This window comes from Schistocerca nitens, chromosome 2, assembly GCF_023898315.1.
Source record: "Schistocerca nitens isolate TAMUIC-IGC-003100 chromosome 2, iqSchNite1.1, whole genome shotgun sequence".
NCBI lineage: Eukaryota > Metazoa > Arthropoda > Insecta > Orthoptera > Acrididae > Schistocerca > Schistocerca nitens.
In genome coordinates this window covers 274,836,823-274,854,562 of record NC_064615.1, presented here as the reverse complement: position 1 = coordinate 274,854,562, position 17,740 = coordinate 274,836,823, and the positions used below count along the sequence as shown (strand labels likewise).

At 40.3% G+C, this 17,740-nt stretch overlaps 1 non-coding gene across 1 annotated transcript; it reads right to left on the bottom strand.

Annotated features, from left to right (window-relative positions):
• Positions 1-7,398: 7,398 nt before the first annotated feature.
• Positions 7,399-7,517, bottom strand: LOC126237756 (U8 small nucleolar RNA). Its single transcript, XR_007545201.1, has one exon. It is a non-coding gene; the product is annotated as a U8 small nucleolar RNA (small nucleolar RNA).
• Positions 7,518-17,740: the final 10,223 nt, after the last annotated feature.

Sequence of the window (17,740 nt, the reverse complement as noted above, 5' to 3'; positions counted from 1 at the left end):
CGATGGTAGCAATGTAAAGGGCACGTCGGCTACATAACAAGTCTGGAAGAGCAGTATGCCGAGGCGCAAGCGGGTTAAGACGGGCTTTGGAGCCAGATTGCCGTAGAAGGCTGTACAGATACGACGATCTCTCGTTCAAGGAGGGCTGATGAGGCTTGATGGGTGTCCTACAGGCGGTCGCCTTTGTCTGGAGGCTGCGGAGGGCTCTCCAGGCGCTGGAGACGAGAGTTGCAAGGACGGGGAAAAGTCGTCTGTATGCGGGGAATCCCCCATCCCTCTGTGCTGCTCCGCCGTTCGTAAGGATCAGAATTCCTGTTCCCCTATGGAGTGAGCATTCGGATGCGCAGAACGAGAAATCTGTCCGAAACATCCCCTGCTGCTCAAGTCACATGGTACTGGGACGGCACATGTCAGTTCGTAGTGCTTAGCGTATTTAGTGTTAGTACTTCGCTAGAACAGATGGACCACCTTCAGAAGTATCCTGAAACTTTGTATATGCGTTTTATACACATCTCGACAATTTCGTACCTGGAACTGAAACAGTTTTAAAGAGAAGAGCAAGAGTATTGTGCTTTTGCGCCACAGTATCATAGCTCACTTCTACTTACGTTTTTTCGGGTGCGGGAAAAGAAATGACAGCCAACAATACCTTTTTAGGTTTTCTACTGCACTTATTCGTGTTGTCGAATCTCCGTTCTAATTAATTACGTCACAATGACACTGTACTGGGCGCCGATGCATCACAGAAAGGGGAGGAAAAGGCACTTGTAGCAATGAAATTCCTACAGTAAATAAGCAGTTTCATCTTTGGGGAAAGCAGAATACAAAAATTATTTAATGTAGGAAACTGTCTCATCCAGAAGTACTTACAAGGGGAGGCCGCCAATTGTGAAATTCAGATTCGATTCATACTGCGCATAATAAAAGCTCATGGCCAGAGGTGTAATGTGGCAAAGCACCAAGATGCACTTCTCAACCGTTGTCGAGAAAATCGACAGTTAATAGAAACCGTTGAGGTGAAATACTCTCTACGATATATAACATCCTATAGCGTCGTGGCGCAGCGGTAAGTGCTTGGGTTCGTAAGTCAAAGGTCGCCGGATCGAATCTCACGCCATTCAATTTTTTTTTTTTTAGTATTTGTTTTTTGTAATTCAAATATACACTCCAGGAAATGGAAAAAAGAACACATTGACACCGGTGTGTCAGACCCACCATACTTGCTCCGGACACTGCGAGAGGGCTGTACAAGCAATGATCACACGCACGGCACAGCGGACACACCAGGAACCGCGGTGTTGGCCGTCGAATGGCGCTAGCTGCGCAGCATCTGTGCACCGCCGCCGTCAGTGTCAGCCAGTTTGCCGTGGCATACGGAGCTCCATCGCAGCCTTTAACAATGGTAGCATGCCGCGACAGCGTGGACGTGAACCGTATGTGCAGTTGACGGACTTTGAGCGAGGGCGTATAGTGGGCATGCGGTAGGCCGGGTGGACGTACCGCCGAATTGCTCAACACGTGGGGCGTGAGGTCTCCACAGTACATCGATGTTGTCGCCAGTGGTCGGCGGAAGGTGCACGTGCCCGTCGACCTGAGACCGGACCGCAGCGACGCACGGATGCACGCCAAGACCGTAGGATCCTACGCAGTGCCGTAGGGGACCGCACCGCCACTTCCCAGCAAATTAGGGACACTGTTGCTCCTGGGGTATCGGCGAGGACCATTCGCAACCGTCTCCATGAAGCTGGGCTACGGTCCCGCACACCGTTAGGCCGTCTTCCGCTCACGCCCCAACATCGTGCAGCCCGCCTCCAGTGGTGTCGCGACAGGCGTGAATGGAGGGACGAATGGAGACCTGTCGTCTTCAGCGATGAGAGTCGCTTCTGCCTTGGTGCCAATGATGGTCGTATGCGTGCTTGGCGCCGTGCAGGTGAGCGCCACAATCAGGACTGCATACGACCGAGGCACACAGGGCCAACACCCGGCATCATGGTGTGGGGAGCGATCTCCTACACTGGCCGTACACCACTGGTGATCGTCGAGGGGACACTGAATAGTGCACGGTACATCCACACCGTCATCGAACCCATCGTTCTACCATTCCTAGACAGGCAAGGGAACTTGCTCATCCAACAGGAGAATGCACGTCCGCATGTATCCCGTGCCACCCAACGTGCTCTAGAAGGTGTAAGTCAACTACCCTGGCCAGCAAGATCTCCGGATCTGTCCCCCATTGAGCATGTTTGGGACTGGATGAAGCGTCGTCTCACGCGGTCTGCACGTCCAGCACGAACGCTGGTCCAACTGAGGCGCCAGGTGGAAATGGCATGGCAAGCCGTTCCACAGGACTACATCCAGCATCTCTACGATCGTCTCCATGGGAGAATAGCAGCCTGCATTGCTGCGAAAGGTGGATATACACTGTACTAGTGCCGACATTGTGCATGCTCTGTTGCCTGTGTCTATGTGCCTGTGGTTCTGTCAGTGTGATCATGTGATGTATCTGACCCCAGGAATGTGTCAATAAAGTTTCCCCTTCCTGGGACAATGAATTCACGGTGTTCTTATTTCAATTTCCAGGAGTGTATATATATATATCATGGGGTCTCTAATTCGAACGTTTGACTTACACTATACGTATTCGTTTCGGAATATCGTTTCTACGTCTTCCGTTAACTACACGTGTAAACATTATGAAGACAATTAATAACATTTGTGAAATACAACTTTGTTTGCAGAAAACATAATCATGTTCGAAGTCGCCAGTTTTTCCACGACAAACGACTTTCAACAAATTATATGCATAATTGTTGCAACTGATTGCAGTGATATATATATATATATATATATATATATATATAATTACAAATAACAAATACTAAAAAAAAGTTGCATGGTGCGAGATTCGATCCGGTGACTTTCGGATTACGATCCCGAGCGCTTACCGCTGCGCCACGACGCTGTAGGAAGTTACAAATCGTAGAGAGTATTTCACCTCAACGGTTTCTTTTAACTGTCGATTTTCTCGACAACGGCTGAGAAGTGCATCTTGGTGCTTTGCCACATTACACCTCTGGCTATGAGCTTTTATTATGCGCAGTATGAATCGAATCTGAATTTCACAATTGGCGGCCTCCCCTTGTTAGATACACACAAGGGTTTGAAGACCTGAATAAACTGCAGGAAATTAATCACACTGTCTTACATAGATTTTATCTGCGGATCAACATAGCATGAATACGTACACACTGACTGGCAGCCTAAACGCACTTGCAAATTTATCTTGCATTTCTCTCGTAAACACATGGCAAAAAAATCGCAGAAATTTGCTCTACAATATGAGACATTTTTAAACATACAAAGCGCCTCACATCAATATGATACTCATTATTAGAGGTTTGTTGTAAGTACCTATGAAAAGTTAACTGGTCCTCCTTTCACGTACTTCTTTTTACATCCGTAGGAACAATACTGCACACCAAGGCTGTTATTACTACAAAAACGTATAGAAGTGTGTGTAAAAACAGATGAATATGTCTAATATGAAAGTTTCGCTGTTACCACAAATTGTAGACAAGCAGCAACGTCCCGTTACCACGTGACTAGCACAGTTTGATGTTGAGAACATGCGCAGTACGGTAGGCCATGCTCATTCCATAGATATTATATACTCTATGTATTTAGTAAGCGCTCGCAGTTGCAATGGCAAAAACTGCCCTATTTATACAATCTTGCAATTTAATGGTTACGTTCATTGTAAATGAGAATAAAGGAGAACAGACTGTACGTAAGCATTTGTTATGTTTACGTGGAGTGCTAGTTTCTGAAAATAAAAACCGAATTTCGGGAACAAATTTATATGCTAGGCCTGAACTGACTTCAAACTGAGGGTAATAGTCGTAATACTGCCTCAGGTAACAAGAATATCAAAGAATTTCTGGAGTGCATGCAACGAATCAGTGCAAAACAATTAACGCTCAGAATGAACCGACTGCGCCTTCAGTGGCCTGGTAGAATAGTTAAATGCAAATTGGTGTTGAACGCGCAACTCAAAACCAATTTTATGGTTCAATCAATACGTTCGTAAACATAAAGATGGTATGTTTTTATAGAGATAAAGTTAAATTACATTGTCTTGTGCATTCCACATCAAACTCTTACAGGATTTATGTGAAGAATACAGTTACCGCTATCAAATATTCGTGAAAATGTTCTACGTGGATGAATATTTTACATGGAGATGTCAAGGTTCAGGGACACTACATTCTCACATCATTTTTTTCTGCTCTATGATTTTAATTGTCCTCTATATACGCACTCAACACCGAGCAAGATTATGTAGTGGTTAAGAAAATGAAACCGTATTCGGGAGGAGCAATGTTCAAGTTCCCTTCCGATCCGATCATTTTGATTTTCTGAAATTTGACCGGTTGCTGGGATAGTTTCTTCTCAAAGGCGCCTACAGATAATCGTCTCATTCTGGCTTAAACAACTGGAAAAAGAAAAAATGGAAAATAGCTAGTAAAACAGTTTGGAACCTAGAACCCGTATGAAGTGGGAATCGGCGATCTTTCCCCGAGGTCTGTGCGTGTGCGTGTGCGTGTGTGTGTGTGTGTGTGTGTGTGTTTGTGTGTGTAGGGAGGGGGAAGGGGGTGTTTCTTTAAGCACTACCGTACTCGATGAACAGTCTCGCCTTAACATTGAAACGCTGCACATAGTGGTCGGTCGTAGTTCCTCACTCCGGCGTGATCGTTCCCTATAATATTGATTGAACTTGCTTTGTAAACGATGTACAGTAATTAATCCTTTAACAACAAGGGCACCATCATTTTTCAGACTGTTCCACTATCGTACCCAGTCTAAGGCATGTAATAAATTGTTAAAAATCTTTGTCACATATTTATGAAAGACATTTTATAAAATCTTTGATGGTGTACTGTAGTACTTTTATCATACCTTTTACAAAACTCAGAGTTTGGTTCTAGCTTTGTCAAAGATATTTGACAGTGTAATATAGGCTTTAACCATGGTAACCTGTGAACTGACAGCAGTTGTGCCTAACAAATACCAGCTAAATCCCCGCCGCATTCCCGCGCAAATAATTTTTCTGATACAAATGTAATTCTCGTACGACGTAGTGAGGACTATATAAAATTACGAAATATTTTGAACTATTTTAAAACTAATCCCGAAAAAAAGCAAAAAGAACAACAACTTACACAAGACTGAAATATGATATGAATAATGGAAACGTATTTGATAACCGAGCGAGGTGGCGCAGTGGTAGCACACTGGACTCGCATTCGGGAGGACGACGGTTCAATCCCGTCTCCAGCCATCCTGATTTAGGTTTTCCGTGATTTCCCTAAATCGTTTCAGGCAAATGCCGGGATGGTTCCTTTGAAAGGGCACGGCCGATTTCCTTCTCAATCCTTCCCTAACCCGAGCTTGCGCTCAGTCTCTAATGACCTCGTAGTCGACGGGACGTTAAACACTAACCACCACCACCGTATTTGATATTTAAATTATTGAATAAACACACCAAGCTGATCACAATTCACGGAATTTACATGACAAATAATACCTGACAGAAACTGGAATACAGTAGGTTGGATTTCAACATGCATTTGCGTATGATATTTCCTTTAATTAATTACTTAGATATGTTTTCCGACGTTTGATTAACCCTTAGCTACTATGGATGTTGGCGGGAACACAATTACTATGGAGAGGCCTCTAAGACCGCCTTTTTGTTTTTATGTATAAAACCGTTGTTTTGGTGAATATAAGTTTTCGTGACTTCCTGTTCAAATGGCTCTGAGCGCTGTGGGACTTAACATCTGTGGTCATCAGTCCCCTAGAACTTAGAACTACTTAAACCTAACTAACCTAAGGACATCACACACATCCATGCCCGAGGCAGGATTCGAACCTGCGACCGTAGCAGTCGCGCAGTTCCGGACTGAGCGCCTGGAACCGCTAGACCACCGCGGCCGGCTGACTTCCTGTTGTTCGAGATTTACCTATGTAAATTTCCATTTTTAAACATTATAGAATTTTTAAAAAAATTGAAAACTAAAATGCAGCAAAATTTGCAGTTTATTATTTTATGGTTGGTTGGTTTGGGGAAGGAGACCAGACAGCGAGGTTATCGGTCTCATCGGATTAGGGAAGGACGGGGAAGGAAGTCGGCCGTGCCCTTTGAAAGGAACCATCCCGGCAGTTGCCTGGAGCGATTTAGGGATATCACGGAAAACCTAAATCAGGATGGCCGGACGCGGGATTGAACCGTCGTCCTCCCGAATGCGAGTCCAGTGTCTAACCACTGCGCCACCTCGCTCGGTATTATTTTATGTGTTAGTAAACTAACGGGGCATAGTTACCTCTCTACTAACAGTTATCACCAGGGAGATGGTATTACACATTCGCAACGTTACTGCATGGAAAAACGATTTCACTTACGACAAATTGTATTTGGTATCAGCTCTGAAATTACTACTTATCTTTTCAGCCTTAGACCGGTTATTCCACCCCATATTTCTATCAAGGGAGAAATTTCGCCAAATTTTTATTTTAAAAATCAAGAACATAGTGATTACCTTATGCATTCTTCTGAGGCCCTGAGTAAAATTTTAATTGCTTAATGGCCTGCATGCATTTCACGCAGATCCTCCTACAGTCTGAGGCGTCTTGTCGCGGTCTGTGCGGCTCGCCCCTGTCGGAGGTTCGAGTCCTCCCTCGGGTGTGGTTTGTTCCCATAAGATCTTTGCAGTCCAGGCAGGTGCAAGAGATAGCAGCTTCTGTTCGAAAATATTTTTCTGTTCTTACGGAAGAAGTTCGCTCCTCCATCGTCACAACCTGTGACTTGTTCACGAGTTTTTCTTCCCCATTAGTATTGTGATCACGAAATATTCGAAATCAGGTCATTATCACTGTCATCAAGTCTTCATCTGAGAATTCGCTGAGGCGTTCGTGAACACATACATCAGGTCTACCTTTCCTCACCAAGGAGAAACGATAACGTTAAAAAATAAACACACGCAAACACTATGGCACATCTGCGAGACCTATCAAACCCTAAAAATTAGAAAGAAATTGCAACAAGGCCAAAGAGTCCACTCTACAGGAGAAGACTGTAACGGTCTGAGAGACCATCCACAGTATTTGAGGGTAAAAATAAATCACAAACAAAATTTAACTGTATGTGTTCGTGCTATTTTCTGCATAAGCGGCGATATCCGTTCGGGTCGCGTGTTGCATTATGTACTTTGGTTTGTATGTATATAATTGTTGTTTACAAATGTGTATATGACCTCAAAATAGTTGCAATTAGTCGAGTGTTTATGGAAGAGTGGAACTGTGTATGATATTGAAATTTTAGTCTTCAGTGGTAGTAGCATCAGATATGTCGGTTGAAGAGCGTTGCGATGTCCCTTCAACCGCGTGCAATGAATCACGGGATTCATTTTGCACTTTCATCATTTACTACAGTTGGTCAGGATTGACCCCACTGAAGACAAAGTTGAAACTGTGAAAGTGTGTTACTTATAGAGTAGTGTACGTTTGGTTCTGGGAGAGTGTGCTAAGCATAACTCTCAACATATCGACTCACTTCGAAGTTGCAGCAATCAGCGTGGTACAAATAGAAAACATAACAAGTAAAATTGCTATGAATAAGTGGAAAATATTTTCTACTCCATTTTTGTCACTAGTTTTTTGCATGTGGAACTCTTTTGCTGGTGCAGCGCACCTGTTGAGCGTTCACGGAACTGTGTAGTTACGGAGTGTCCCGTGGTAGCGCTGACGCTGCTCTGTGGAACTAGTGCCGGTGACAGCCGCTAGAGGCTGCAAGTCTTCACTATCGGCAATTTCGGCGGCAGGGAAAGGTGACCGAGGACCGTACGAACCCGTGGTTAGGTTAAATTAATAGAAATCGCAAAATATTTCAAGGGGTCCGCCTAAACTCTTCTCCATAATTGTTAGTGGTGTTCAGACAGCATCTAATCACAAATTTATTTTAAGTTCTTTATTCATGCTTTCATTACAACATGTGCTGCATTTTTTACTGATTAGTTATCCTAAAATATAAATAATAATTAATTATAAGCACGTCCACAATTGTTTCGAGGTTAGGCCATTGTCATACATTATTCCTTTAAGCCCTCGTTACATTATGTGTAACATCGGGCATTTATCACATTATTTCCACAATAAGTTAATGTTTAACGCGAATGCATGGTCTACAGTTATGTAAAGCGTTAGGAATGCATTTCATTTCGCTACTTTGTGCTCTAACAATACTAACGGCATTACCGCGACCGCACTAAGCCACTGTTACGTGGCGGTCAGGTCTTTGATTTTCAACAGTAGCCTAGTTCTTCTTTCATTTTGGCAAATGCTGTTGTCAGTTGTGTGTCAGAATCGCTTACGTTCACATTAAAATGGATAACTGGTTAAAAAGTGTAAGTTTTAAAGGGAAACAGGATTTAACAAAGTCGCAAGTTATTGTTGACCGACGACAAAAGTGACCCGTGCGCAGAGAAAAGAAAATAAAATACGCTGATAATTACATTAGGTTTGGATTTTCATATGTAGGTTCCCATATGAATCATTAAAATTCATCTTAGCTGTGACGGGCGGAACCATATGCAGGAATGGACAGCTCAATTTTAAGTATCTCGATTTCAATAACTATTCATATATTTAACTGAGTACTGTACCAATCCACGGCAACAAAATTATCGGTAAGTATATTTGTAAAATAGGAAGTTTTATTCTGATCTTAAAAAGTCCCATTTTTTAAATTGTTGTAATGAATAGGCTACATAAAGTATGTATGTATGTAATCGATACATGTAAACAGTAGTTTCAAAATATATTTTACTACAGTGGACCACACGAACAAGTTTGTAGGAAGGAAGTAACTAGAAAGTTTGAGTTCATCTAGATAATTCTGTTTATTTACGTAAATGAATACACATTGTTGTACGAACATAATTAATATACATTGGTGCAGGATGATAATATTGATATCTCTCTTGGCTCACAACCTTTCCATGTGGTGCCGTAAAATATTCTTAGAATTCTTGTCGTACTCCCTGTGCATCACAAGAAGATCTTCGAGGTATCTTTGATAAATTCGTTAAGCCTGTATAGTTGCGAGTAGCTTCTCTCCACTCTCTAAGAGTAATTACACCATTATCTACGTCTTCTGTATTGAAACTATTTGAAGGTGAATAAATAGTTCTGGACGTTGCACTTGGCCTTAAAAAATTATGGAGATACTCACAAGCTTTTGTAACTGTTTCAGATTTCTCAACTTTAAATAACAATGGCTTCCTAAACACTCTAAAAACAGAGGACATTAATCCGAAAGCGTTTTCGACAGTAAGTTGTGCGCGAGAAAGACGGTAATTAAATATTCTTTCCTCCGACCTTGGTAAATGACCATCATACGGTTTCATTTTATTTGTCGTCAATGGAAATGCCTCGTCCGCTACTAAAACATATGGTGTCAGATTTTCTCTTCCTGGAAGATATTCTGGGGAGGAATGTTTAATTTATTTTCCGTTAAAGCTGTATGAAATGAAGTGTTCTTAAAAACTCTGATATGCGACCCTGACAACCAACATGCACATACTAAAAGCAGTAATTTGCGTCTGCAATCGCTTTTTTGTACTTAATATACTTACTTCGAGTATTGGCAGGACAAAATTTGCACATGTTTGCCATCTATGGCTCCTACACAGTGAGGGAAGTTCCATTTCACTTCAAAATTTCTGGCGACATTCTTCCATTTTCAGTATCCTTTGGAATCTGGGAAGTAAAACATATTACTTTCCCAACTTCTTCAGAATGACGACACAGAAACAAAAGATGAAGATGCAAGTTAGCCTTTTGAAGGCAATGTGCGTCGAACACCAACTACGTCTCATGAGAAACACAGAGAAAGAGAATTTTTAAACCCAAAAAAAGAACGGCTTAGGAAATGGAGAGAGATGCTCGAGTTGAGGAAGCTTAACCAGACTTAAAGCTGTTAACAACAGATGAATGGACTGTGTATGGAGAGTTCATCGCCAATGAAATGAGGAAATTTCCCCTGACAACACAAACGTAGGTGAAGCATATCATTGGAAATGTGCTATTCAGAGCAGCGTGGGGGGAGTATGAGAACCGAACTCCCAGCATCACATCATTACCGGCTGTCGTATCGGAAAACAGTGCAGAAATAAGCTGTCCAGAAGCTAACTGCGAAATTGTTTACGTTGACAATGACACTGGTGAGAGCGAAGAATTCACTTTAGTACCAGGTACGCCAGAAGAGCGCCATCAATTTTTGAGATTAAAAAAAAAAAGTGAAATACTTTGCACCAGTTACTTACTTACTTAAAAATGAAAATAAATTATTTACATAAAGTGAGTATCGAATGTTGTGTACTTACCTTTATGTAGTTCTTCAACAGTGATGAAATAGCTTCACATACTTCTGGCACTATGAGGGAAATAGCAGAATATGATACTTTGAATGAGTACATTAGTGACTTGTACGAATCCCCAGTGGCTAAAAATCGTAACACGATGGCCAGTCGAAATCTTGATGAAATATTATCTTAGCAATTGGTACCTTTCTTTAGAATATGAGGTGTAATTAACTGTAGTAAATAATTTAAGCCTTCACTGAACATTCTCGTAAAATTACTAAATAATGCACCATAATCTGCTACTAGATCTCCTGTTATATTCGTTCGTGGTCCTTCTTTAAATATTCATCTCTTCCACTATAGTTTCCTTTTCCGTTTATTTTCATTTCTATTGTTAGCGGCATGTGCGATGACCAAGTAAGTAGCCGCCGCAATCACTTTATCACTCATTTTCCTGCAAGACCAACTCATTGTGGCACAAGTTCTATTGCTTTGATATAAATTAACCTGTCGCATACAAAATAGGCTGCAAGATGTTGCCTTTTGTAGCATACTAAAAGACGACGCACGCCACATTTCCGTAGCATGCCACAATATTGCAAGATGTTGCCCGGCGTAAACGAGCCTTAAAAAACTAAACACTATGCCACATAAACAAATTTGCTGATTTTTCTACACGAAAAGCTAACGAGTGGAAAAATACTTTTGTATCCGCTGTAAACAGTGACAAAGAGAATACTCTTGAAGCGTCTTATTGCATTAGCTACAGCACTGCTAAAACTGCAAAACCTCATTCCAACGTAGCTGAGGATTTAGGGCGGCCATATATAAATGATGATGTGCAGTACATGCTTGGAGAATCTTTCACAAAAAAGGTCAACCGCCGTATTTATAGACAAGTCAAATTATGTCGAAAGTGAAATTTTGGAAAGAGTTCGTGCGAGTCCTTCTTTTGCGATTCAACTTGACAAATCTACTGATGTTGACAATTTAGTCATTTCACTTTTCGTCCGCTTTATTAATGAGGAGTCCGCAGAAGAGGAGCTACTATTCTGCAGACCCTTAGAAGAGCGAACTACGGGAGGAGATATATTTAAGTTGCCGACGAATACTTTCGCGAAAATTCAATGGACTGGACTCTCTGAGTAAGTATTTGTTCAGACGTAACGAAATCTATGACAGGGCGTTATGCTGGGTTTGTTGCCAAAAGTTTATTAAGGCCCGGCCTAAAAATTCCCGCATCTTTGCAATGCTGTGTGAGGAAATGGGAAGCACTTAGCAAGCATTTTATTGTCTCACATTGTAGTTAGGTGGCTATGGCGAGATAGAACTGTTTCCAGACTGTATGAACTTGACGAAGTTTAACATTTTTGTCACCAGCCATATCTTTCAGTAAGAAAGTGGGAAGATGAAATCTGACTTCAGACATTAGCGTCTTTGGCAGACACTTTCTCAAAAATTAACAGTTAAAACTTATCTCTCTAGGGGTCAGATTTAAACGTTTATATTGTGCAAGACGTATCGAGTCATTAATTAAAAAAACTGAATTTTTGGGAATCATTTGCTTCCACCGCGCGGAGTGGAATGCATAAGTTCTAATTAAAGTTCACCAGCCTGCAGTCTTTTACAGTTGTCCCTTGCACATAAACAGCACGTAGGTCGTGAATCCGCAATCTTGAGGCTGTAAGAAACTCTTTGCGAGGAACTGCTATTTTAGAGAGGAATTAATTTTCCTATCAGTTTGTTTATACGGAATGCCAGTTGCTTTTTATTAGCAGAACACGAGAAACTGCACAGTTACATTCCACCTTAGAGTTACGAATGAATTCTATTCTTCAACAAATTAATGCACTGTATATTTCCGTAATTAATATGTCCAAATAACCATATGTCGCTAATAAAGTCTTAACTTAAACGACCGCGGCGCACAACATGTCTGACTTCCGACACTGCCGAACCGGCGCTAATGTTACAGCCGAACCACTTCGCCCGCCATCAAAGTTAAGTTTTGCAGTTGTTTATTGTTCTTGCTGGTTATTAATACTTGCGAAATAACGGAATGATAGCACGCTGTTGAGAGATGCTTTAATGGCCGTGCGGTTAAAGGCGCTGCAGTCTGGAACCGCAAGACCGCTACGGTCGCAGGTTCGAATCCTGCCTCGGGCATGGCTGTTTGTGATGTCCTTAGGTTAGTTAGGTTTAACTAGTTCTAAGTTCTAGGGGACTAATGACCTCAGCAGTTGAGTCCCATAGTGCTCAGAGCCATTTGAGCCATTTTAGATGCTTTAAATTGAAAGTCAAGTAAATACGGTGTTTAGTTTTCTAATATTAATAATAGAAGATTCTCATTTTGGCGCGCAACTTCCAAACCCAGCAGCCAATCACGGAGGAGCATCACAATTTAGGCGGTCTTTCCCACGAAACCCGCACCGAACAAACCATCTGTCATCTATACCTCACAGGACATTACGTAATCTTTCCATAGCTGCCTTCTCAACTGCTCTAAAAAGAGCCTCTTGTAGCCGAATATGATGACTGCAAAGCCAGAAATATTACACAGCCCCTCCTTCAGAGATTTCCAAAAAATGGGATGTTATTGCAAAAAAAAAATTAATTTTGGAAATAAACAAATTTTGATTTGAATTTTTATTAATTTTTCAGCTGTCATCACTCAAGAGTCACACCATTCCACTATACTGTCATTTCTGGTTGTTTTTCAAAAGTTGAATCTACATTATATTTTTTGATTCTCAGATTATTAATCAACTTGTATAATCATAAAATAAAAAATTTTGTGATTACACAAAAACTAATCGTTACCCACAATAAATTCGTGTATAACCCTATATCCCAAAATCTTTGATCTTTAATTACACTTTCTATACTAATTACATCATCCTTTAAAGATTTACAAAGTACTGTCATTCTGCACCTTTGTGGTAATGACAGTCTGTTGTTAACTTACAAATTACAGTTTCTACTGTTTACTCCACAGTAGTCTTCTATTTCCGAGGAAAATTTCATTCGCAACATTTCATATTGCCGTTAAGCTACTATCGGAGCATTGTCCATTAAATTCAACAAAATGTTTATCGAGAAGTTACATTGCTATACAATTCCTATCGGTGCATTGCCGTCCATTAAATTCGACAAAATATTTTTTACACTTCTTCAGTATTATGTCGGCATCATGTCGTTCTGCATTTATTTATGTGAATGCGTCATAAAGACGTCCACTTCACATGGTTGCAAAGAAAATAAACAACACCTATACTTTTCACAAATACGTGGAGACGGAAGAACTTCGCACTCACACCTTTTACCAGAAACATACTCAAACAGCCCACAACAGAAACGCATACTAATGATGCTGTTGTCCATAATGTGGTCTTGCGTTGTGAAGCTTGCATGGGGGCTTAATTATTTAGAATGCAAATATTTTTAATTTTAGTAGCTGTTTGTCCGGCTACGAAGTCTCGTACCGGTTGACCCTGCTAGTATTAGTACGCAGTCTGACTGCATAGAATAACAACAAAGAATGAAAGGAAATTTCCGTTACCACAATTTATTAATTAAGTCCCCAGCAACTATAAAAGCTACGAAACAAAAACTACGAACAACAAAGCACAAGTGTAACTGTTCTGTGTGTGGAAGTGTGATTCAACGTACACATCTGGCACGGTTCTTCCTCAATAAGACAAGATATTTTAAATACCATTTACACTCAATTAATTAAATAAAACTGAAGTACTATAATTGCACATAGAAACCCGAATTACAGTCTAATACACGAACACAAACCAGATGCTTTGTTGACTGAACCTGTGACCAAGAGGCATTGTTAGTTAGGAAATTTTAACAAAAATAAAAAAATGTTTTTTACCTTCATATATATTGACTAAAAATACACTCTGATCATTACAACATCTCCATTCGAACAACATCTGCTGTCTAGCCCATCAAAACAACTGCACACTACATGGCCTCAAAAAATACAGCTATCAACATCCTCTCAGCAAAGCACTAACTACCACAACTTCTGAACAAGCACTGCCAGTAGAGGCGGCGGAATCAAACTCTTTGGCGCAATCTCTGGCGCTGTGACTCAGTGTAGCCACCTTTCATATGCCCCTCCTCCACGGGCTAGAATTTGATGGTATTTTTGCCAGCACTGGTGGTGAAAATACCACCAAATTCGTCAAAAAAATACAGACAAAAATAAAATATAATATTAATAAGTAAATATCACATAACTAGATAAATTTTGGCTTTGCACTGACCCTTCAATAACCTAATATATAAAATACAGTAAGGAATACAAATGCTTTCATACATGTGATTTTACATAATAGTTTACAGAAGTATCATTCAATCAATGGCATCAGCAATGACGAATAAGTGCAGGTAGGAGTCTCATAACATTTCATTAACAGTAAATATACAAAAAATCAGTTTATACAAATATTCACATAAAATCCTTTCAATAGTTCAATAAACAGGTAGCACTTCTCAGAGTAGTTGACAGTTCCAACAGTAGCACCCAGCAATGGTCAACAGGTGCAAATAGCAGTCTCATAACATTTCATCAGCAGTATTTAAACAGCTCCAACAGTAGCACCCAGAAATGGCGAGCAGGTGCAGACACCAATAAGTGAAATTATGTCAGCAGAAGCAGTTCCATCAGTGGCACCCAGCAATGTTGAACAGGTGCAGACACCAACATGTGACATCATTTCAATAGAAGCAGTTCCATCAGTGGCACCCAGCAATGTTGAACAGGTGCAGACACCAAAATGTGACATCATTTCAATAGAAGCAGTTCCATCAGTGGCACCCAGCAATGTTGAACAGGTGCAGACAGCAACAAGTGACATCTCAGTAGAAGCAGTTCCGTCAGTGGCACCCAGCAATGTTGAACAGGTGCAGACACCAACAAGTGACATCATCAGTAGTAGAAGTTCCATCAGTGGCACCCAGCAATGTTGAACAGGTGCAGACAGCAAGAAGTAACATCATTTCAGTAGAAGCAGTTCCAACAGTGGCACCGAGCAATGTTGAACAGCTGCAGACAGCAACAAGTGACATCATTTCAGTAGAAGCAGTTCCATTAGTGGCACCCAGCAATGTTGAACAGGTGCAGGTAACAGTCCATAATATTCACTATCACTAATTAGATAGTTCATCAGAGTTCATTACAAATTAAACATTTCCAAGTGGCACCCATCATGTTGAACAGGTGCAGGCATGAACAACAGTTTGAATGCACACACAATTGCTTTTACAAAATTATTTTCAATGCTCTTACACTAAACATACAAATTATAACAAACACACAAATGATATCAGATAACTGTCATATTAAATATTACAAATACACAAATATCAGTAAACCTATAATAGTTATGGGTGTCAGTGCAAGCCACAACAAACAAGAAAAATAATATTTAGGAGATAGGTCGGTACCAATTATTTGGGATTAGGAAAGGAAAACACACAAAACACACTCACTCATCTTTCATCCACATTAAGTACTACAGTGTAATTGAATAGTGTTAACTGTGTAAATGCAATTCGGTCAAAGATTTGATGTTCGACATGTGTATCAAGTAGCAGTGGCAGCAATGAATAACAGTCAACAATAGTTAGTCAATGTCATAGTCAGCATGTCAAGACCAATGTTTGCCAAGCCAAATCAAATGTACGGTTGCTGAACAACTGTCAGTGTGCCAAGATATGCAATTACTTCCTCTCTCCAAAAAAAGTATATACTGCTTATTGATTTAACAAAGTGTGTGTGTAGACAATCTTCCTTCCACATGAGTGTTCTAGTCTGCCATCTTCATCCTCCTTGTTCCATATAAACCAACAAAAAAATATGCTCCTCACTTACTTTACCTCTTATCCACCAAAACTCCAATAATCATCAGCGTCACATAATCTTAATACTTCAATAATACCTCTTACGTCGATACATATAAACCTTATCGCCAATATCATTTCACTTCCATAACAACTCTTTCCTCTAGTCAGTCTGCTCGAACAAGTACAGATAAAATTCTAGTGCAAACTTCAATTCATCATCCCATACAATCCGAAGACACAATGTCCTCACACAACCTCTGTGTAATCCATCTGACCCATATCTTCTACCCATTATGAATCATAAAATACATTTTGGTTACCTTGCCCATCATTAAATAAAAGAAATGCATACATGACCTCTAACAGCCTTTAGTTCGAATAACTTTCAGTAAGTAAGTACGAGTACGGAGTGTGTATGATCATAATTTTTCACAGTGTGTACACCACTTTAAGAATCACGGCAAGACAGAAGCAAAGATGTGGAGTATTTCTTGTGTCAAGTGTCAATTGCTCACGAAGAATGCAGTGTAATAACTGTCAATGGTCTAAACCTAGTGTTGGTATGTCATGTCGTTAGTTTCCTTCCTATTAGCATAAATTTATACAGCTTCCATAAAACCTCCAGCTCATGTGACTTCAATGAAGTTTCTTGTACTAATGTCGTTCGTAGCATTATAGTAGTTCATTTTCTTATCTTAAAATATAAGGCACTGAGCGTAAGCAAAACAAGCAATAGCGAGTAAATATACCAGTAGAGAACAGAATGTCAACAAGTGGATGCAGCACAATTCCTACAACAAGGCACTGCCAAGCGAACAATCTATAATTAATACCATAGTGTGACCTAAACTCCATGTTCGTACACCTCATATCAGCATTTCTATATACCAAATTAAAGAGTAGTTATGACAACAAAACAGAAATGTGTAAATATGCAATCCATACGCAAAGCAGCAAATATGTTATCTTACATAATAAACAGGTCATTAGCATCATATCAGCATAAGCAAATAAATGTTCATATGTAATCTTAATAAGTAAACATGAAGGCGCAAGCTGATAAATCACAAAGTGTAACCTACATACATAACCACAGACAGCACAATTAATCAGATGACAATTATAATTTAAATAAATAAGCACAGCAGGCACATAGTACAAAAACTGTGACATCAGTGAAAAAGCAGTGCAGCCAAGCGATGCATAACTACATAAATAACAATCCTGTTCATTAATCAATCATTGTCAAAATCAGTAAACACAAAGTATAAATCACGTAATCGCGAGCAGCAAATTACGTCTAAAGTACGTACCAAGTGGAAATATGTTACCTGAAAAATAAACTCAATTAATAGTTACCTTTTTAGTTTATTAGTTTCTTCTTCGAAATTACATTCTTCCTGAAAATTTTCTCGGTAGCAAGTCCTCTTAACGTCGGACACACACAGAATTTACCT